Source organism: Lepisosteus platostomus, chromosome 10, assembly GCF_059453375.1.
Source record: "Lepisosteus platostomus isolate fLepPlt1 chromosome 10, fLepPlt1.hap1, whole genome shotgun sequence".
NCBI lineage: Eukaryota > Metazoa > Chordata > Actinopteri > Semionotiformes > Lepisosteidae > Lepisosteus > Lepisosteus platostomus.
This window is the reverse complement of record NC_142620.1, coordinates 37,834,745-37,844,063: the sequence shown is the minus strand read 5'-3', so window position 1 is coordinate 37,844,063 and position 9,319 is coordinate 37,834,745.

The following is a 9,319-nucleotide window of genomic DNA, read 5'->3' as shown; positions in this document are numbered from 1 at the left end:
CCCGACACTGATGTGGCTGTCTCTATTCTATCTAATTGCATCTCTGACATAAAAATTTGGATGACTCAAAACTTCCTTCATCTTAACTGTGACAAGACTGAAGTCATGCTTATTGGTACCCCCCATCAACTTCGTAAAGCCAGTCCCGTAACCCTGTCTGTAGATGGCTCTGTACTTGAGCTTCAATCAAAATTGAAAAACCTTGGGGTTATATTCGATTCTGGCTTAACATTCGACCCACATGTACAGCATACTGTCAAAACATCTTTTTTTCACCTTAGAAATATCGCAAGACTACGCCCTATGCTATCATTAACTGTGGCTGAAAAGCTGATCAACATATTTGTATTCTCTCGAATTGACTACTGCAATGCTCTACTCCCTGGGGTATCTAAATCTACTCTGAACAAGCTGCAGTATGTCCAAAATTCAGCAGCCAGAATCCTGACCAGGTCTAGTGCAAGTGTTCACATTACTCCTATCCTGGAGTCCTTGCACTGGCTTCCGGTCAAATTCCGCGTAGACTTTAAAATCCTCATGCTCACCTACAAGGCTTTACATGGCTTGGCACCTCAATACCTGTCTGAACTTTTATCGCCCTACTCCCCACCTCGCAACCTCCGCTCTTCAAATTCTGCCCTCCTTACTGTCCCCCAAGCCCGTCTACATTGTATGGGTAACAAGGCCTTCTCCTGCTATGCCCCCAAGCTCTGGAACTCTTTGCCCAAGGATATTAGAGAGTCACCTTCTCTAAACTCCTTCAAATCCAGACTCAAAACCTTCTTCTTCAGAAAAGCCTTTACTTAACTGGTTCCATTCTTCACCCCTCTGCTCTTCTTAATACCATCTTCCACGGTCTCCTCTATTATTATTGTTGTATTGTTGTAATTATAATTGTGTCCTATCTTGTGAAATTTTCTTATTTATTGTTGTAGTCTTCTTATTTATTGTTTATTGTCATCCTGTAAAGCGCTTTGAGAAGCCACCTTTAAAGGCGCTATATAAAATAAAGTTTATTATTATTATTATTATTATTATTATTATTAAAAGCTGCCTTTATTTTCTTCTCCGTCACCACCTCCCAGCGAGCTCTCCCGCACCCCGACCAGAAAGTGACACATGACAAGCCCTGCTAATAAAGCACCTTGAATTGAATTGAATTGAATTGAATTGAGAGAGGGGGGGGGGGGGAGGGCGAGAGAGAGAGGGGGGGGAGGGCGAGCGAGCGAACGAGCGAGCGAGAGAGAAACACCAGGGGTGCAGAACCAGGGAACTATTTACATATTAAAACTATTTCCCAAATTTAATATGTGCTTTTCTATATTTAGTGTCAATTAATTGTCCATAATATTGCTATTCTATTTTTTAAAAGAAATGTTTGTTAAAAAAAAAGTCACAGTGCCAGCTGGATTTGAACACACAACCTCTGGTTTACAACTCGGGAACGTAAACAACAGTACCACCCGCAAGGTTACATGAGAGAAACAGACCTACACATACAGAATCAACAGACATTGTACAGCGTGTACTACTGTGTTGCAGTACATGAATATAATTAGATCGTTATTAATTTCTTTAGATATGCGATTCCATATTATATTCCCTATTACTCAAATTCTAAAAGTATGCTTGTTGACTCCGGTATTGAGCGGATTCGCAGAAAAGCTTAAAACTACCACTTTTTATACACGTTATTTCACATATTAGTTAAAGACTCCGATGCTTAAAATGTTTAGGGAGAAATGGAATACTGGTGTGTATTTTTTCTTTAAAGTACAGAGACCAGCCATATACTGTATGTTTATGTTCCAAAATTAACATAGTTTATGGCCTTCACACGCGTTACAGTATGCTCCTATTCTTTTTATGCTAAACTACTAAGATTTCCCTTCAGTGGCAAAATTCCATATAAATATTCAATACTTAAACGGACACAGTAAAGACATTAAATATACATATACATACTATATACAGTACAGTTTGCATACAGTAATATGTTTATGTTCCTAAATCAATATCTTTTATGAGCATGTGAAAGGCATGGTGAATCGGAGATTCTCAAAAATAACTGTACTTTGCATGATTGGAAACAAATGCGTGATTGCAAAATGCTGTGGTGTTACTTTTACAAAGACGGTCAATGAAAAAAAGAATGTGGACCAGGGCAATACTTTGAGTTTACAGCTTGTCCAAGGTCATTCATTATTAATACTATTAGTAATATCTTCGGTAAAGACTTTGATGGCAACAGCTCAAACATGAAAGGTTGAGCTTTATAAGCTCCACCTTGCAGAAATTCCGGATACTATTATTTTACTTGCGGTACCATGTGGTATCATGCGGCACTATGCGAGAATTTGCGGTATTAATATGGTAACTTGCGGTAAACTGCGTCAAGCGCACCGCAAAATAATGCGGTATCGCCCGCTTGTTTTGAATGGCTGCATCTGTATTTAGCAACTCCTATGTGAAGTGCAGTGAATATAGAATAGAGAAAGATATAGATAACTATAGAAAGAGACATTTTAGACACATTGACTGGTAAAGCAAGTGAACTTCAACTTTAAAGATATATATATCCTAAATGGACAATGGGAACATCAAAGTAAGAAATATTGAATAGAAATCTGAAAATGAGATGTTGAAAATAAATATGTATATACAGATGCAGCCATTCAAAGTGCGAGGTACAGACACGTACCAGAGGTAATTGGCTACGGCCTCGCGCAAAATACCGCGGTACGTGATTGGTTGACTGACAGGGCCACTCATGGTCCGTTGGTCGGTCGTAGAAAGATTTAAATGTCTTTACTGCGCCCGTTTTAGTATTGAATATTTATATGGAATTTTACCACTGAAGGGAAATCTTAGTAGCTGAGCATTAAAAGAATAGGAGCATACTGTAACGCGTGTGAAGGCCATAAACGATATTAATTTTGGAACATAAACATACAGTATATGGCTGGTCTCTGTACTTTAAAGAAAAAATACACACCAGAATTCAATTTCTTCCTAAACATTTTAAGCATCGAAGTCTTTAACTAACGTGATACCGGAGTCAACAAGCATACTTTTAGAATTTGATTAAAAGGGAATATAATATGGAATTGCGTATCTGAAGAAATTAAATAAAAATAAAACTTCACTCGCACCAAACAAATGTATATTTCTAAATATCAGAACATGATCGAATTTAAGTCATTTTATTAACAATGAATAGTCACCTATGCGTTACAATATAAACATTTATATTGATTTAAATCGCGTTTAAAACCCATAAATAAAGCTGATACTGTTTAGACTTTTAATTATTTAAAACTGTATTACAGCAGCACAATGCACAATGCAACGTAAATCGCTATCTTTGTCTTCTGCGTAATAATGTTCACCTCTCTGTCCAGCAAATTAACAATAGTAATAATAATGAACTTTATTGTATATGGCGCCTTTAAAGGTGGCTCCTCAAAGGGCTTTACAGGATAAAAACAATAACAACAATACTGTTAGGCTGGGCAAACGATTTTTTTTAAGAAATACAAAATGAGATATAATGATGTGTTCCAGCTTAGACATTAACAAAGAGCATAACGAAGGTCATAAAGGTCATAAACGATATTAATTTTAGAACATCAACATATTATGTAAACTGTATGTTGCTGTTATTGGTATTTTAAAGAAAAAATACTGTAAAATCCTGGGTTCGGTACAACGATTCAGGCATTCATGTGAAAGACAACAGAGCTTTTACTGGCTCAAAAAGACAAAAAAACAAAAAGAATAACGGACACAGCGCGAGCCTGCATTCTCTCCTCAGCCGTCCACACCACACTTTTCCCTGGGTCAGATTTTAAATAAAACTTCACTCGCACCAAACAAATTACCACACACTGATACTGAACATGTTAACCCAAATATGTCTCACAATACTTTTATGGTACATTCTTTGCTAAAATGTATTTAAAAATAAAAATGATTACAAACGCCAGCAGAGAGAGAGAGACACACACACACAGTTCTTCATTGTCAAAAAGTAATTGTTTTTTACTATGTCAGCACCCAGACAAACGCAAACGCATTACAAATGAAATGCTTTTATTCATTCTTAATCGAACTCACAAGAACTCACTAGACTCACAGATGGATAGACTTTACTTGGCTCCGGCTTTCCCATCTATACCGATGCACTGCAAGTACAACCCCCCTCTCTGCGGGAGTGCTGGCTGTGACGAATTAAACTGGTTTCACAGGTATTTTCAAAGTAGAAGGGGGAGAAATTTCCAGCGAAAGACACCTCCCCCCCTCCAAAACCCAGTAAGTACAGTACTTACTAGTTAAGAAAGCTAGGCTCCTCAGTGAAATCGCTTTAACATGCTAATAGATTGGTGTAGCAGTCCGGGCGTGGCAAGCTTCTAACAGGCATTCTTCCTCCCCCTACATTCTCAGAGTAGAATAGAATTTTCCTTTGGCAAAACAAGGCTCGCCAGATAATGTGAATCGAAACCTGTTTTTCTAGCTTTTAAAGTCGTGCGATGTGTAAGCAGGAACACATCATTATATCTTACATATGAAAAATACATAATATAGCTCCCAAACAAACGCAAACGTGTTTTTAATAAAATGCTTTTATTCACTCATAATCTGAAAATTTCAGGAAGACTAAGGAAGGACTAAGGAAATTGTTATCTGCTGTTGAAGCTCTGTGACCACTTGTTATTCCAAGTTGTTTGAATCGCCACAATTCAAATAGAGAAAAAAGAGCTGACTGACAAGATTTAAGATGTGGCTGTCAATGTTGGATTAAAAAAAATACGTTGCCCGACGTTAGTTGCATTGCTTGAAAAATAATTTTATTTCGAGAGACTGGATAGGTAATTCAAGTGTTTTTTTTAACTTCCTGAAAAACAAGTAATAATTTAACAATATGTGCAAACGTTTTTTTATGATATGTCGCTGTTGTGAATGTCTGTGGAGTATATCTTATTTGCCTGTCTGTCCTGGCTGTGCTCTCTCGCTCGCCCCCCCCCCCCCCCTCTCTCAATTCAATTCAATTCAAGGTGCTTTATCAGCATGACAGATGGGTACAATCAGTGTTGGGTATTTACTTTGTAATCTGTATTGCTTTGAGATGCCACTTTTAAAGGTGATATATAAAATCAAGGCTTTAACTTGCTTTAACTCCGCAAGTGTGAGTTCTTGTGTCCGTCCTAGCCGAGCCCGAAAGTATTACAATATGTATCTTTATAGCAGGTGGTGTACAGCTTTTGAGTATAGATTACACTTTTCTAAAATGTATTTAAAAAATAAAAACGATTACAATCTAATCTTTCCACTTTTGATCCCAAGATCCCAAGAAAAATAAATCTAAATGAGGAGAAAGCTATGCTGAAAGTTTATTAAGATACTTAGAAGACTACACAGCCCAATTTGTCTGATTGTGAGGCGAAACAGCCCTACACAGCCCTGTCGCAGTACACGAATATAATCATATCGTTATTAATTTCTTTAGCTACGCGATTCCATATTATATTAGCAGAAAAGCTTAAAACTACCACTTTTTTACACGCTATTTCACATGTTAGTTAAAGACTTCGATGCTTAAAATGTTTAGGGAGAAATGGAATACCGGTGTGTATTTTTTCTTTAAAGTACCGATTCCTGGAATCTGACTGGCTGACAACCTTCTGAAGTGGTTCCATAATATCTGGTATAAGGAAAAGAAAGCGTTGATAAAAAAAGCCTGGATTCTCATGTATCTGATATAAGTATCTTTTAATACAGTCTTTGATGTGCTCTTGAGGATCCTTGTGATATTTTGTGCTCTGGTTGAATGATAAGTGTCGCAGTTTAAATAATTTTCGTAGTTAGAAATTATGAAATGCTCTGCTAAAAGTAAGGGAGTTTTTATGTCCGTAGCAGTAAAAGAAAATGCCTGACAAAGTAGGGCTTGGACAGATTCCAAGTGCTTGTACAAATGTGCTAAAGAAATTAGCAAAAACAGTCATTCCTTTATCGTATTGGCTAGCTAATGTCCTGTCCTCGTTAGTTAGATCCACGAAACGCTGTGGTGTTTGTCAAAGAAAAAACTAAAGTATCTTCGTTTAAAATGACGGTTAGAAAGAATTTGGACCAGCGTAATACTTTGAGTTTACAGCTTGTCCAAAGTCATTCATTATTAATACTATTAGTAATATCTTCGGTAAAGGCTTTGATGCATAAATATTTCTGATAAAGGTAGGTTGTGTACTTTTGCCCAACTGAGCAATCTTGCTTTCATAAAATATACCAACTTTTTAATGACTGATGATTAACATGCTGTAATACACAGTTTAAATTTAAAAGCTCAAATGCTGTACATGAGAGGTTAAGCTTTATTGGCTCCTCCTGGCGGTTTTACAAGGTGATTCCGCATACGCAAATGACGTGATACACCGCGTGATACTGCGTTTTGATGCGACACGCCCACCGGGTATACCGCGAAATACCCCACCCATTTTGAATGGCTGCATCTGTATAGATGCATCCATTTAAAATGTGCAAGGTGGCAGGCAGCACACCACAACAAGTGCAATGGCATGGCAAACAGCATCACATCTCCCCATTTTTATTTTTTCAAACAATCTGATGCAGAACTGCTCTACTCTGTAAAACTGCCAGATGGCACAGTGAATCTAAGTATTGATGTACTGCTGCTATGTGTGGTTCTCACTCCAATTATTTTAATCAATTTAATAATAAAAACCTTTGGTTTCACTTACTCTGATAATTATAACAGCATTAATTGTAATTATTGGTGTTAATATATAATATTTATCTATTATGTATAATTTGTCTTTATAGTATAAAGGATTTCATTTTGCTCATCTCATCAGAATAACACATTGGGGGTTCAGTGGTAGACTTCTTGCTTGCCACATGAGAGGCCTGAGTTTGATTCCTGGCTAGTTCTCTCCAAACTGCCCCTTGTGGATAATACTTTCTCTAATAATAAAATATAATAAATAAAATTAATACTAATAATATGTCAATAATTATAACAGTTAATTTTAAATATGTTAAATAATATTATTAATAAATTATTTACATTAATGATCCGCTGTAGAGTTACGGTAGCTAATATGACACCCTGGGGCTGTTTCACAAAGCAAGATTATACTCAGCACAGTATACAGTATAAAAAGTAGTGTTGAATGAGATGTGTTTTTTTACAGGTTTAGATATGAAATAAAATAATTTATATTTTGTCTAAATTATAGAAGGAAACTGAAATAAACATGAAAAGAGAGTTTGTTTATTTTCATGAAATAATTTTTACATAATGGGAATGTTCTTAGTACATAATTTATACATAATGGTACGCTGGGCACTTTCCGAGGTCAAATTGTTCCAGCACGGGGGTACCTTTAAAGCGTAGACGACGGCACCGAAATTTTTTGGCGCGCCTTCTCTTTAAAGCCCTGGCCAAATATGAAGACAGTACGTACAGTTATAATTCAAACGGAATTAAAAACTACACATCCCAGTTACCATGGTGGTGGCTTGTGATCATTGCGTTTAACCAACGAAACAGGGCAAAAAATCAGTCACATTACTTTGGGGCAGAGTTTCGAAAGTCCCTTAAATACATTGAGCACAGCTTTCTCACCACTTAAGATTGCTTTTGACACCATCCTTACACAAAGCAGAAGGGAAATCTTAGTGCCTGAGCATAAAAAGAATAGGAGCATACTGCAACGCGTGTGAAGTCCATAAACGATATTAATTTTGGAACTTAAACATACAGTATATGGCTGGTCTCGGTACTTTAAAGAAAACATACACACCAGTATTCCATATCTCCCTAAACATTTTAAGCATCGAAGTCTTTAACTAACGCGATACCGGAGTCAACAAGCATACTTTTAGAATTTGATTAAAAGGGAATATAATATGGAATCGCGTATAACGATATCATTATATTCATGTTGCAAAAGAACTGCAACGGACATAAAAACTCCCTTGCTTTTAACAGAGCGTTCCATAATTTCTAACTACGAAAATGCCAGGTGAAAGGATTTGTAAACATATTTTGTTAAAGCAAGTCATTTTTTTCCGCAACACATAAAATACATTTTTCCAAGAAAGTTTAGCCTTTGTCACTAATGAAACCACTAAATAAAGACATAAATATAGAAATCTTAAGATTTGTTTTATTTAATGTTGGTAGCAGGATGAACTGTCAGGTTGAGCTAAGTGTATATTTTGTTGCAGAGTTGCTGCAAGATGTTTACAGTGAAAAAGGTATTTAGAAATGAGGTATTTCAAGATGAAAATTTTCAGAATAATTGCAAATCTAGCAGGATAGAGAAAGCACAGAAAACTGGCAGTTAGATTGATCAGATTAGTATGAAAAGTCATTTAGCAAAGGGAATGAGAAGAGTGACAAACTAGTATACTTTAGATCTTTTTTTCTGAACCAGGGAAAATCTGATCATGTTTCCCTATAACAATAATAAAAAACTTTATTTGATATATCACCATTAAAGGTGGCATTTGGTTTTGCATAGGGGTTTTGCATAAGGGGCAGAAGATTTCCCTTCTGCTTTGTGTAAGGGAATTGAGTGTAAGTAAAATTACCTTACACTCAATTTAAACACAAGCTGTCTTTCTGTATGAACCTCTAAGCTGGTTCATACAGAAAATGTAGAAATGCATTAGCCTGATTTTGATTAAAAAACACATAATTAAACACGCGTTTGCGATTTAAATCAGAACACGATTTAAATCAATATAAATGTTTATATTGTAACGCATACTGTCCAGCCTCCATTTCTCTATAAAAATTTACTCTGTTGCACACACACACACAATAGAAGCAGGAACCGCTGTCAGAAAGGAAGAAGGTGACTATTCATTGTTATCAAAAATGACTTAGAATCGATCATGTTGGGATATTTTGAAATATAAAAGTCAATTGATTGTCCATAATATCGCTATTCTATTTTTTCGAAGAAATGTTTGTTAAAAGAAAAGTCCAGCACCAGCTGGATTCGAACACACAACCTGTGCGTTGTTAGTCACGCACCTAGACCAATAGGCTACAAGACAACTCACATGAACAGGGAGGCGAAACAGCCTTACACAGCCCTGTCGCAGTACACGAATATAATCATACCGTTATTAAATTCTTTAGATACGCGATTCCATATTATATTCCCTTTTAATCAAATTCTAAAAGTATGCTTGTTGACTCCGGTATCATGTTAGTTAAAGACTTCGAAGCTTAAAATGTTTAGGGAGAAATGGAATACTGGTGTGTATTTTTTTCTTTAAAGTACCAAGA